Source organism: Apium graveolens, unplaced genomic scaffold (assembly GCF_009905375.1).
Source record: "Apium graveolens cultivar Ventura unplaced genomic scaffold, ASM990537v1 ctg796, whole genome shotgun sequence".
In the NCBI taxonomy this organism is placed as follows: Eukaryota; Viridiplantae; Streptophyta; class Magnoliopsida; order Apiales; family Apiaceae; genus Apium; species Apium graveolens.
In genome coordinates this window covers 57,370-72,028 of record NW_027420774.1, presented here as the reverse complement: position 1 = coordinate 72,028, position 14,659 = coordinate 57,370, and the positions used below count along the sequence as shown (strand labels likewise).

Sequence of the window (14,659 nt, the reverse complement as noted above, 5' to 3'; positions counted from 1 at the left end):
GGTTGCAGCTGGAACTGTTGTTATGGTGCATACGGCAGTTGCTGAAAATCAGGGGGTTGTACTGCTTAGCTGAATACTGATGATAAGGCTGTTGAACCGCATTTTGAGCATTACTCCAACTGAAATTAGGATGATTGTGGTAGTTTAGATGATAGGTGATGGGCACAGGTTGCTGCGATCGTTGGACATTGCTCACAAAATGAGCTGATTCATTCGAAATTATGCACTGATCAGTCTCATAGGCACAAGCACGAAGCTCACAGACACTAGTGATTTGATTAACTCCATAATTAGCCAAAGTGTCCACCTTCATTGTCAAAGCCTTAAGTTGGGCAGCTATAGCAGTTGCTGTATCCAACTCCAGAATTCCTGCCACTTTTCCCCGAGTCAGTCTCTGGGAATAATTCAGGTACTCATTAGCAGCCATCAGTTCAATAAGTTCATAAGCTTCATGGTAGCTCTTAGCCCACAAGGCTCCTCCTGATGCTGCATCAAGCATAGGCCTAGAAGTAGGACCCAATCCATTATAGAAACAGTTGATAATCATCCAATCAGGCATGCCATGGTGTGGGCACTTCCTTAGCATCTCCTTATATCAATCCCAAGCCTCACACAGAGATTCTCCAGTTTGCTGTGCGAACTGGGTAAGAGCATTCCTGATTGCTGCAGTCTTCGCCATGGGAAAAAATTTAGTAAGAAAATTTTGAGCAAGATCTTCCCAAGTTTTGATAAACCCTGCCGGTAGAGAGTGTAATCAACACTTAGCTTTGTCCCTCAAAGAGAATGGGAAGAGTCGCAGCTTGATAGCATCTTCAGTCACACCATTGAACTTGAAAGTGTCGTAGATCTCGATGAAATCCCTGATGTGCATGTTGGGGTCTTCGGTAGAAGAACCCCCAAACTGAACTGAGTTCTGTATCATCTGGATGGTGCTTGACTTGATCTCAAAAGTGTTAGCTGCGATGGCTGGTAAAATGTTAGACTGAATGTCATTAATCTTAGGCTTAGAATAGTCCATCAAAGCCTTCGGATTCTCTACTTGATCACCCATAGCTACTACGATTGGCTCTTCAACTTTCTCTTCTTCTTCTGCCTTCTTTTCTTCCTCAAAAACTTCCCTACGAATTACCACATGTTCTTCCTCAGCTTTATCCAGTGTTCTCTTGCGAGTACGCGAACGCGTATGCATACACCCTCGCTAGATCACCTGAAATAAAACAAGAAAACAAATAAGTAACAATGTCCGAGTCAATGAACTTTAACGACCAATGATGGAAAGCACATAAACTAGTAATTAACACTGCAGTCCCCGACAGCGGCGCCAAAAACTTGTTAGTCTCTAAACACACGCTAATATTAAACGCAAGTATACGAGTTCGCAAGTAGTATAAGTTATAAATCAGATTCGATCCCACAGAGACTGTATTGGTTAACTATCTAAATTACGCACCTACGCAACAATGTATGGTCATTATTCAATGCTAAGACTATAACAAATTGAGAATGTTTATAACTAAGAATTACGCTAACTATTTTAACTACGAGAATAAGATAGACTGAGTTAATATGTATGACAGACATGGGATTCTAACTTCATTAAATAATTCATTCAATAGCTTTATTATTATCAACCTTAGCATACAATGGTGATGACACTAATCAAACAACACGAAACTGATAAACGCCAACTTTCGTTGCATGAGTACCATTCTACCAGACATCCACAAAAGAGATAGAAGCTGAATAGACACCAATGATATTGAGACCCTATATATCTATAGAATTTGACAACATAACGGTTTCAGCACAAGTTGTCTATCTTGATTATATAGGATAAATAAGATGGGTAAAATTACCTACAAATCATGCATAACAAATGAACCTATACTAGCATGGCAAGTTCTAAATCCTTAAATTCACTTTCGCTTCATTAAGAATTAACACATTATCTTATAAGTTTGCGACACTCATAAGATGAATAAGCACAACCATAACTAGGATATCATACAATCACACACACTAAGGAATCAAATAAATTAACTAAAGAAATCCATAAATAAATCCGCTAGAACCCCACAATAACGATTAGCCCATAATCGAACTCATCGTCAACGTGGGTTCCAATGAAAACATGATATGGCAAACGTAGTCTTTATACGAATAAATAAACCAAAGTACACACAAGAATATAGGTTCAAACAAAAAAGAAACAAGCATCCAATTTATAACTCAAAACAAAGATTCACAAGAATAAACTAGATCGTCTTCGCCTTTGTTGAATTATGCCAAAAGATCTCTTGTCGTCTTCTCCCTCCTTGATGTCTTCAAAACTCTGAATTATGAATTATATCTTGAAAAATGACCTAAGTTATGTTTATATAGCAGTCCATGCATTCCCAGGAGTCCAGAATTTGAATTGCTCAAGAATTGGGATATTTAAATCCTGACCTAGCGCGGCCGTGCGCTTCACCAGTATGGGTGCGCTGAATTTCTGTTCCCTGGCACGGCCGCGCGCAACATCAGCGCGGGCGCGCCGACCTTCTACCAAAAAACTTTATTTTTTCCTTCTTTATTCCTTGCAACTTCGAGCCAATCTTTCAATATTTTATTCCAACACATCATAAACACCATATTAGCATCAAAATAATGCTAATTCACCTGATTCTCAAAGTAATGCCTGAAATGTTAAAAAACTTGAAAACACGTTAAAATACAAATAACTTGAGTACAAATACACCAATCAAAGCTTATTAGAGCATAAATAAGTGTCATAAATGCCACTTAACAATTTATCCTTTATGAGCTCATTATATATGATAGTCTCTTTGGGAGTTAGGTGAATGGATTTGAGGCTATCATCGCTGACCTTCGCAAAGGAGGATCTAAAGAGGGTGCCCCAATCTCCATTCTACCACTTAAGCCCGACAAAGCTATCCCTCCAGTGTTGGGCCTTTGTCTAATATAAACCAAGCCACAGGAGTTTTGGGAACTATAGTAATACTGAAATGTTTTCCTAAAAACAACTACTAACAGAGGGAAACCGCTTCTAAGACACAAAATAATGCAACATAAAATATTTCTCCAAGCATTATGGGGAAGCTGACAAGGTCTAATTTGTAAGTCTGCTAATAAAATGGGAATGAACTCATGAAATGGAAACCTAAGCCCAGTAGTAAGGGTGTCTACATAGATGAATAGAGTGTCGGGCTTCCAGTGGCATGTGTGATCACCACCTTCAGCAGGAACTATCCTAAAGGGGAAGGACGTTGTGTGTTGTGTTAAGCTTGTTAATAGCATCTACATTGTACCATTTATTACAATAGTCAAATGAATCTAAATGAGCATTAGATGGGTACATCTGCCCTATTGTTAATCCTGTCTAATAAAGACATATAAAAAGAACGAATTTCGATTTCACTACCTCATTTGGAAGTAGAAGCGATCTTAGCTGCCCTCTCAGAACTCTTATCCGCCGTTAATGGAAGGAGATGGAAACTTAAGGCTGAGGAAGGAGGAGAAAGGAGGCCGGAAAAGGTTGTTTTCTACCGGAGAAAAACTTGGAGTTTTGGAGAGAAGAGGGGAGCTTTTTAGAAATGAGAAATGAGAAAGTGAAGTGTGGGATTTCACTTCACTTCCCCTCCTTTATACAGACTCATTAACCGGTAAATGGGCCGGTGAAAAAAGAATTTTAACCGGCTATAACCGGTCAAAAAGGCCTAGCCCAATTCATGGGTCCAAATTCTGGAAGATTCCAGAACAACCGAAACAGAAAATATATATATATAAATAACATATATATAAATATATATATATATGTGTGTGTGTGTGTATGTGTGTATTCTAGAGAATTCTAGAAAGTTCTAAGGAGCCCAAATGTTTTTGTGCCTGGAAAGTATTGTAAGCCCGTTTATAGGCCCAATTGAAGAGCCTGTCAAAAAACAACGAGGCCCATGATCAAATCAAGCCCAGTGAAAGGCCCATTTAGGGACACCAATATAAAAAGGGCAGAAATATTATGGGCCAAAAGGATATAGATTATTTATCAAAACTCTTGCCTAAATTCGGTCAGGATTTCTGATCGAATAATCCTAATCAAAATTAGCTTCGATCAGAAATTATTGGACGATAATTCGGTCAAAAACAAGAAATTCTGACCTAGAACTACGACCAATATCCTGATCGAAGTTCTTGGTCAAATAAAGCTTCGATCAGGAATCAGGGGTCCTTAATTCGGTCAAAACTAAGGTCAACAAGACAAATCCTGATCGAATTTCGGTCAGGAATCCTAATCGAACAGCTCCAATCGAAATAGGCCACGACCAGGAAAAATGAGGGGTTAATTCAGTCAGAAATGTAAGACCGGGGTCAAAATCCTGACCGAAATCGATCAGGATCCTGATCGAACGGTCCTAACCAAAATTAATGTCGACCAGAGCAAAGGGGAGCGTTATTCGACCAGGATCCCGGTCGAAAGGATTCTTGGTCAAAATTACAATAAAAATCCTGAAGCCTTGAAAAAAAAGGGAAAATATTGTTGTAAATGTGTAGGTCGCTCCACACTTTACGTTAAAAAAATACCCTGTAAGGGATTAAGTGAGCTTACCTTCAGCGAAATCTAAAAATGATTTCCCAGAAGTTGGGGGAAAATGTTAGAGATAAAATTAACCTTGATTATACCATAAATTTTGCATTTATTACATATGATTTGGGTTACGAATAAGGCTCATCAGAAGAAGACCACGTGTATGACATTCAGACCAAGAAGGTTAATACATTGGTCAGGCCCAAGAAGGTTAACACATTGATCAGGCCTGGTGGAACAAAGAAGTCCCAATAGCCCTGAATATTGATTAATTTCGTAATTAATTAATAAGGGATAGGTCAGCTGGTTAGTAAAGTCCCAATAAGGACACAATTCCTTGAAGAGTGGCCTCCAAGAAATCTCATAGGATAAGGAATCAATTTCCTACATTATAGGACTCCAAAGTCCATTCTAATTCTGAGACTTTCCCACCAAGTCTCCTAAATCTAATCTAATTCAAGTTATTCCACACCTATATAAGGGGTCTCACCCCCACCAACTCAGAACTACGTTTTTTGACTTGATCATTGGCAATAAGCAAGGTACGTAGGCATCTTGTTAAGGCAGATCGAGTCTCGAAGCTCGTGAGCCCTGGTAAAAAATACAGCAATTAATACACCCTAGTTTTCAATCCATAACACCAAACTTTTAAAAATATTTTTAACCTATTTAAATTTATGTTTTCAAAGTGAAACTTTTATGATAAATATTACAAACATTAAAAAAGCTCCTTGAGGTGGTTTTGTATTTAAATATTAATTTTTTGATTGATTAAATATGTTGGAGCACAAGTCACGTAATAGTAACGTTTAGTAAAGTCAACTCTAAGAGACCACTTTGACCATCCATTACGACCAATGATTGATAGTTATTTCGAGTTGGTCGAATATCAAATATTGTAAAGTATTACTTACACTTATCAATAAAATAAGTTATTGTTGGGATCAGGAATACTGATTAAGATAATGATATTTGTCGTTTAGAAAACCCCGACCAGGTGGAAGTCAGAAAATGTATCTTGGACCCCAAGCAAGTTTACAAACCCTACTCATGATTACTGTTGTGATGTGTAAATGAATTACTATATATATGCATGATGTCATGATTCACCTGAATTTCAATTACGAAATATTATAGGATGAGAATGATTATGATATAGTAAAGTATCGTATTATATATGTTAACACTAGCAAGTAGCGTGATATATATATTTTAGACCGAGAGTCGATCTGCATAATTTATTTTAAAACCCGGAAGTATTCCAGAGGCGTTTGGGATTACTAATTCTTTATCTATTTTATTATTAAAGTAAATATTACAAGGGACACGATGTCCTCTTGCGGTTTATTAGATACCTCAATTTTTTATCAAACGATTTCCAAAAATCTTAATCACTCAACTTATATATTATTTAGCCAATGAATATCATTTCAAATTTTCATTAAAAAGAGAAAGTATTCATGGACGATTATTTAATTTTTAATTTCAAACATTTAATATTTAGAAAAGATTTAATTGATTTTATTTAAACATAAATCAGTTGAGAAATAGTATTTCAAATATTCATTTAAAAAAGAATGACTCGAGATTTGATTATTTAATAATTATTATTTAATTATTAATATTTATTAAAGGATTTTATATGATTAAAAATCATAAATCCTATTTTACAATATTTTCTGAATTTCAGAAAATCATTCTAGTACCTTCCAATCTTCAAAAAATATTATTTCAACTTATTTTAAATAATTTGATAATAATGTCAAAAAAAAACTCCCCAGTTAATATTTATCCGTTGACAACAGTCAAACTCACATTATTATAACACTTCCTCTAAAAATTTCTGGAAGTATATATATATAGACTCTAGTACTACGGGTACTAGGGAGACTACCAAAGGCACCAGAGGCGAAAAGTACTATATGTACTCAAGAACCTGTGAAGTGTGTATATACCCAAAATGAATGCGACCAGAGTGATAACCGGGATAGATAGGTGTCGTCTTTTACTACTAGAAAAGGTTACTGATTATCGTATATCGGTGGCTCCAGTGAATGTCCTAAATCTTCGGATTGGAATTGTTATGCAATATTGTAACTAAAGCCAAGGTTCTTAGTTACTGAGAATATTAGCAATAAATTTTGATATAAATAAATTTTGATATGAATTAAAATGGAAAGGTGTATATCACTAAGAAAATTATTCTCATAAGTATATAATCTTACACGAGAAAATACAGTTATATTTAACAATCACTTTCAACTTTTTTATATTATTGCTGAGCGTCATTGGTCACTCTTACTTTCTTTTAAATTTCAGAACACAACAGATAACCAGTATGTTAGTGAGGAAGCGTGTAAGACGCAAAGACTTTCCGTACCTAATGGCAGCTTAGTTTAAGGTGGACCATATCAATCAAATAGGTATAAGACATTAATAGAAATTATTGTAACTTCATGTAGAGGTTATGAATAATAGTTTGAGGTTCTGTAAAGTACATTTGAGTCGTAATAATAGATGTTACATTTTGTACATCGTTTTTAAGACTATTACTTGTGTGTGAGAGATATTGGGGGTCTATGATACGAATTGTTGGATTCTTAAAGTGATACAGGTTTCAGAGAATTGGATGATTGTGTGACGATCCAAATTCCTAACCCCGAATTTGGGGCCGTTACACAGCCTTTCTCAGAATATTTGTGGCGCCCTCCAAACCCGGGTCAGAAGTTTGGGGTCCACACACACCTTAATTATAACCTGCTTATAACAATAATAAAGATAATAATAATATATGCAGTGACCCTACTTACCAACCACCATGGACCGTAACAGGTTAAAGTATGCACACAAGCCACACACACTAATATATTACAAACCGTTCAAATCCCAACTATTTCAAACTCAAACTGAGTATTAAACATTATTATAAACTTAAATTATCCCACAAGAAGCCTACTAGCTCAGCTTTCTCAACCTGAACCCCTAGCTCTCGCGCTGGACTGGGGATCCTCGCTACCAACTGGTTCTTTTTTAACTGGAAAGAATATAAACAACATCGCACAAATGAGCTAACTAGCTCAGCAAGTCACAATGACAAAACTGAGAATAATGATCATCAGGTGAATATGATTATGATATCAAGTGAACATTGGATTATGATTTAGAATTGGATATTATACTTTTAATTTAAAAACCAAGGTTAGGCTGCTGATCAGTCACGCACTAACCCCGAGCAAGGCACACAGCATTGCTCTAACTACTGGATCCAAGGCACACATTGGCCTAACTTGACCATTATATGGTCTGACCGCGAATCTGGTCCATAATTTTATAAAAACAATCCAATACTAACATAATAACAGAATACGCAATAATAAACAATAACCAAAATCATTAACAACAATAAATGTTTAACAATGAAAGGGTTTCAATCCTTGTAAGGATCAATAAGGCAATTTAAAAGCTTGGATGCTGGGTAATGAAAGAATTGGATAAAAAAGGAATCAACATTTCAGGGTTTCAAAGATTTGGGCTTTCAAAGCATAGGATACAATGATTGAATGTACAAGTAATTCATTTCAGTGTTTGGGATTTTGTTTGCATGTATTTGTGGAGTAGTATCGTATACTTGAGGTTCGTGTTTGGGTATACAACAATCAATGGTCTAGAAAGAATAAGGTTCATGGCTCAAGAACAATAACTGGAATCAGAGTTTAGGTTTCAGTGCTTCAAAGCACTTGCAATATCAACAAGACTATCACGTATTATAATATTTCGAGAAAGTTCGGAATACTTGCCTGATATTAGCTTACTACACTGCACTCGCTTCCAATCACAAGCGTCTTAGTCCTCAACTATCTGTTTCCCTTTCCTACGTCTTGCCTCTTCTGCTCACATATCATAAGCATCTATCAATAATTTACTCATGGAATTCTATTCAACACATACTTCTATCTACCCTTCGTTTTACCCAAATCCGATTAACGGATTGAAAGTTATGCACTAATCAAGTAAACACCGAATATATAGACCGATAGTCAATTAACAAGTCACATATAGCACATAATACATCACGTAATCAATGATATATTATTTATAAAGAAGTCTCGGGTCATAAATAGGCTTTCTGGTATTTAAAATGATTTTTAAAACATTTTTCGGAATTAAAACGGGTCGTTGGATCAATTTCGGGTTAATAAACAGGGTTCGGTTGGCCAATTCTGGCTCCGAAATAATTTTAGAATAATTATCGAGCCTTGGAAATAATTTAGAATAATATTTTAAAGCTCGAAACTATTTTTCAGAATTTTTTAAATCAATTTTAAATAATTAAATCTAATTAAATAATTAATTAAAATCAATTAATAATTAATTAAATCAATTAATTTTCGAATTAATTGACCAATTAATTAATTAGAAATTAACTGAAATTAATTAACTAATTATTTAGATTTATTTGTGTATTAAAAATAATTTTCAGAATTAAAATAATAATTTTTAGAATTTTCAGAAATTAAAAACGAATTTTTATAATAAAAATAAATAGGAAATATGATTTTTATACATTTTTAAAACAGAATTCCAATTTTTGCAAAGTCTGGAAACTACAGGGACCAAACTGCATCGTTTTCAAAACTATAGGTACTAAACTGTAATTTTCCAGGGGGTCGCCGGAAAACAGTCGGGGATGGCCGGAGAACACGTTCCAGGGATGCTCAGGCCACCATCACCTCCAGATCACATCTACACAACACCAGGAACACAACCATGCAATCAATTCATCCTAACAATCCCTGAGTTGGCCGGAATTTGGCCGTGAAATTTTCCAGTTTCCGGCGAACATCGGAAAACTTCAAAACACAACTCCCTTCTTTACAGACCTCGTTGGTTCATGAAACTTATACGACTAGATTGCAAATTTCACAGAGAACACAACCCACTATAACACAACATCAATCTATCACAGAATAAGAAACCCCCAAATTTCAATTAAGAACATTCATACGGGTTATAAACCCTAATTTTAAAATTCGAAAATCAAACTCAAATTTGAACATGTTATTGAACTCCAAATCAGACGTATGACATATAAAATCATCAGGAAAACAAGCTCTACAACATGCAATCATCAAATCATACAAACAATCATCCGAACAAAAATTCTTATTTTTAATAAAATAAATTTGAAAATAAATAAATTTTTAGAAAAATAACCTTGATTTCTGCAGGTGTATGGATTACAGAATCTGGTAGAGCTCTTCAAGACCTTCAGATTGGTTACTCGAGCTTTCCAAACCGAATTCAATAACACCTCCAAATGCTTGTTTGATTCTTAGAACAGTTTTAGGAAATTAGGGTTTTTTCTCTGAAAATTATATAATCATCTGTCTGCAATTGATTTTGATACGAAATAAAATACGGAAAAAGGCTATTTATAATTACGGAAAATTAGTATCTCGTTGGATCATTTCGGATATAAAACGGTACGTTTATTTGTAAAACTTATCCAAACGGTATCAGTTTTCGGGATAATTATCCAAATCAGTACAATTTGTACTGCGATCTTGGTCTCAGCGCCTGGTTACACGTATTACGAAGTGAAAATTGTGATAGTTTAATAAAAAGCTCCCGTTTATCGAAAATACGGGTTTTATTGATTTACCGAAACAAATATTGTATCGAAAATGTTGCGCCGGGACCCGCGCAGGACAAACCGTACGCCGGATCGAAAAAGTCGAAACATGGAAAATGCTCGGAATATTACAATTAGGTTAGGAAGGAGTTCTCGAAAGAGTTTCGGGTTCCAAAAACGTAACAACGGTTGACGTCGGTTGGCTCCCGTTTTTATAAAATAGATTTTAATTACCAGAAAAAAGATTTTAGAAATTTCAGATGATTCTTATAAATCCATAAACCAACATAAAAATAATTAGGAAGATATGACAATTATCTATATTTTATTTTGGACATATAAAAATTAAAATACTCAATTAATATTATTTTTGAATAACCAAGTACAGATAACACTTTAACAATTAACTCACAGAATAGATACTGAACACACATAATAATTATATAATAGCAAAAATAATTACACGATATATCCCGGATATTACATCCTTCCCCCTTAAAAGGATTCTGTCCTCAGAATCTCCTAAGAAAACAAATGAGGGTACTTTTCTCTCATATCACTTTCTAACTCCCAGGTTGACTCTTCAACCTTTGGGTTTCTCCATAATACTCTTACTAACTTTATCACTTTATTTCTCAATACTTTCTCTCTCTCTTCTAGAACTTCTACCGGGCTCTCTATATATGACAAATCTGCTTGAAGCTCTATTGGCTCATATTCTATTACATGCCTGGAGTCTGGATTATATTTCTTAAGCATTGATATGTGAAAAACATTGTGAATGTGCTCCATGTGCGGAGGTAACGCCAATTCGTAAGCTACTTTGCCAATACGCTTTAGGATTTCAAAAGGTCCGACATATCTTGGGTTTAGCTTCCCTTTCTTCCCAAACCTCGTTAGTCCTTTCCACGGTGATACTTTCAATAATACCAAGCTTCCTTCTTCAAATTCCATGTCTTTTCTTGACTGGTCTGCATATTTCCTTTGACGATCTTGTGCGGCTATTAATCTTTTCTGGATAATTTCAACAACTTCCTTTGTCTGCTGTACCAATTCGGGTCCGAGTATTTTGCGTTCTTCTACTTCGTCCCAATATACTGGAGATCTACATTTGCGTCCATAAAGGGCTTCATAAGGTGGCATCCCAATGCTGGCGTGATAACTGTTGTTATAAGCAAACTCTACTAGGGGTAAATGCTCGTCCCAACTTCCTTTGAAATCAATAGCACAAACACGTAGCATGTCCTCGATTGTCTGGATCGTTCTTTCACTTTGGCCATCCGTTTGGGGGTGATAGGCCGTACTCATATTCAATCTTGTTCCCAAACATTCTTGAAAACTCTTCCAGAATCTTAAATTAAACCTTGGATCTCTATCAGATACGATAGACACTGGAACTCCATGACGAACTACGATCTCTTTCAAGTACATATGAACTAACTTGTCGAGCGAAAATCTTTCATTTATAGGCAGAAAATGAGCTGACTTGGTAAGTCTATCTACTATAACCCAAATGGCATCATGATTAGCCCTTGTCCTTGGTAATCCAACTATGAAATCCATGGTAATATGTTCCCACTTCCACTCTGGAATCTCCAATGGCTGTAGCAATCCGCTTGGTCTCTAATGCTCTACATTAACTCTCTGACAGGTATAGCATTTGCTAACCCATTCCGCAATTTCCCTCTTCATATCTGGCCACCAATAATTCTTCTTTAAATCTCTGTACATTTTGGTACTCCCTGGATGGATGGAATATCTTGAACTATGTGCCTCTTGTAAAAATTTCATTTTTCAGCTCCGTTACTGGTGGAATCCAAATTCTTGAAGAAAACCTAAGAATACCTTGATCATCTTGTTGCGTGCATAATTCCTCACCTACCAAACTGTTTATATCTTGATCCATTACCTCTTTCTGGCATTTCTTTCTTTTCTCCAATAACTCCGGTTGGAAAATTATACTGTACACTTCTGCTTCCTCGGGCTTGCAAATTCTAATCTCCAATTCCAATTTTTGAAATTCTTTATATATCTCTTCAGGTACGGATAACACATTTAACCTTTCCTTCCGCCTTAACGCATCTGCTACAACGTTCGCCTTACCAGGATGATAATTAATCGAGCAATCATAATCCTTGATCAATTCTAACCATCCCCTTTGTCTCATATTAAGTTCCTTCTGGGTAAATATATATTTCAAACTTTTGTGATCCGTGAAAATCTCACACTTTTCTCCATACAAATAATGTCTCCAAATCTTCAAAGCGAAAACTATAGCTGCTAACTCTAAATCATGAGTAGGGTACTTTTGTTCGTGTGGTTTCAATTACCTTGACGCATACGCAATCACCTTGTCGTGCTGCATAAGAACACATCCTAATCCTTTGTAAGAAGCATCGCTATAAATTACGAAATTCCCTTGATCGTCTGGAAGTGACAAAACAGGTGCCGTGATTAATCTCCGCTTCAATTCCTGAAAACTTTCTTCGCACTTGTCATTCCATATAAACTTTTCATTCTTTCGTGTAAGCTTTGTCAATGGTGTTGCAATTCTTGAGAAATTCTGAATGAATTGTCGATAATATCCCGCCAATCCCAAGAAACTTCTTACTTCAGTGGGTGTTCTCGGTCTTTCCCAATTTGTAATTGCCTCGATCTTTGTCGGGTCCACTTTGATCCCTTCATTATTGACTATATGTCCTAAGAACTGAACTTCCTGTAGCCAAAACTCACACTTCGACAATTTAGCATATAACTTCTTTTTCCTTAAAATCTCCAAAGCTGTCCTTAAATGTTCCGCATGATCCTCCTCCGTCTTTGAATAGATCAAAATATCGTCTATAAATAATATAACGAACTTGTCCAAATATTCCTTGAAAATTCTGTTCATCAGGTCCATAAACGCTGCTGGGGCGTTGGTCAATCCAAAAGACATTATTAGAAATTCATAATGCCCATACCTTGTTCTGAAAACTGTCTTTGGTATATCTTCTGGTTTGATTTTCAGTTGATGATATCCCGATCTTAAATCGATTTTGTAGAAATACTTGGCTCCCTTCAATTGGTCAAACAATCATCAATTCTGGGTAACGGATACTTATTCTTGATTGTCAACTTGTTGAGCTCCCTATAGTCGATGCACAGTCTCATGCTTCCATCCTTCTTCTTGACAAATAATACCGGTGCACCCCACGGGGATACGCTGGGTCTGATTACTCCTTTCTCTAACAGCTCTTGTAATTGCTTTGCTAACTCTTTCATCTCAACGGGCGCCATTCTATACGGGGCCTTGGATACTGGTTCGATTCCAGGTGCTAAGTCGATTGCAAATTCAATTTCTCTATCTGGAGGAAATCCTGGTAATTCGTCGGGAAAAACGTCTGGAAAATCCTTCACAACTGGAATATCTTCAAGTTTTGCTGGCTCCTGACTTCTGTCGATCACATATGCAACAAAATGCTCACATCCTTGTCGTAGTAACTTCTTGGCTTGAATCATCGTTAAGAACTTCTTTACCTACTTCTGTCCCTTGAACGTTACTATTATTTCGTCTGGCATTTTCACCATTACTTTCTTATTTCGACAATCTATCTGAGCATCATGCTTAGATAACCAATCCATCCCTAACATAACGTCAAATTCTCCTAACTTAAACGGTATCAAATCTACACAAAACTTACTACCAGAAATCTCAATCTCACAATTCCCACAAACTTGGTTAATAGTTACACGTTCTTGATTTGCTAATTCCACAGTCATTATTTCATTTAAATACCCAACTGGACAATTTAACTTACTAACAAAATCTTGTGAAACAAATGATCGAGTTGCTCCCGAATCTATTAACACTTTGGCATATAAAGAATTCACATTAAGCGTACCTGCCACGACATCCGTATCCTGGATCGCATCCTTCACCGACATGTCAAAAACTCTAGCCCTCGGAGTCTCATTCACTGTTGGGGTAGATCCCATAATCCTTAATGTATTACTGACTGGGGCTGGTGTCTTGCAATCCCTGGCCATATGTCCTGGCTTTCCACATTTGAAGCATGTAAATCCAATGGCTGGAACCTTCACTGCTGGATTTCGGATAGGTTGATCCTTATTTACTGGCTCTCTTGCTGGCTGATTTCGGCACTCCCTCGAGTAGTGCCCTTTCTGGTTGTATTTAAAACATACCACATTCAACTTGTTACAAACTCCTCCATGCTTCTTTCCACATACTTGACAATCTGGAAAAGTTAATCTCAACTGATTCGGCTGATTCACATTAGCTGGACGATTGCCCTGGCCTCCGTCTCCTGCATTTTGTCTCCTGAAATTAAAAATTTTCCCTGGCTGAAACTTGCCCTTCTTAAAATTTGGAAACTTCCCTGTTTGTGACTGACCCTCACTTCCCTCAACTTTCCTTTTCTTGTTTTCCTTATCTTTCTGGAACATCT

General features: G+C 36.2%; 1 non-coding gene across 1 annotated transcript; it reads left to right on the top strand.

The window, feature by feature from the left end:
• Nucleotides 1–557: 557 nt before the first annotated feature.
• On the top strand, nt 558–664 carry LOC141704543 (small nucleolar RNA R71). Its single transcript, XR_012568000.1, has one exon. It is a non-coding gene; the product is annotated as a small nucleolar RNA R71 (small nucleolar RNA).
• The last annotated feature ends 13,995 nt before the right edge of the window (nt 665–14,659 follow it).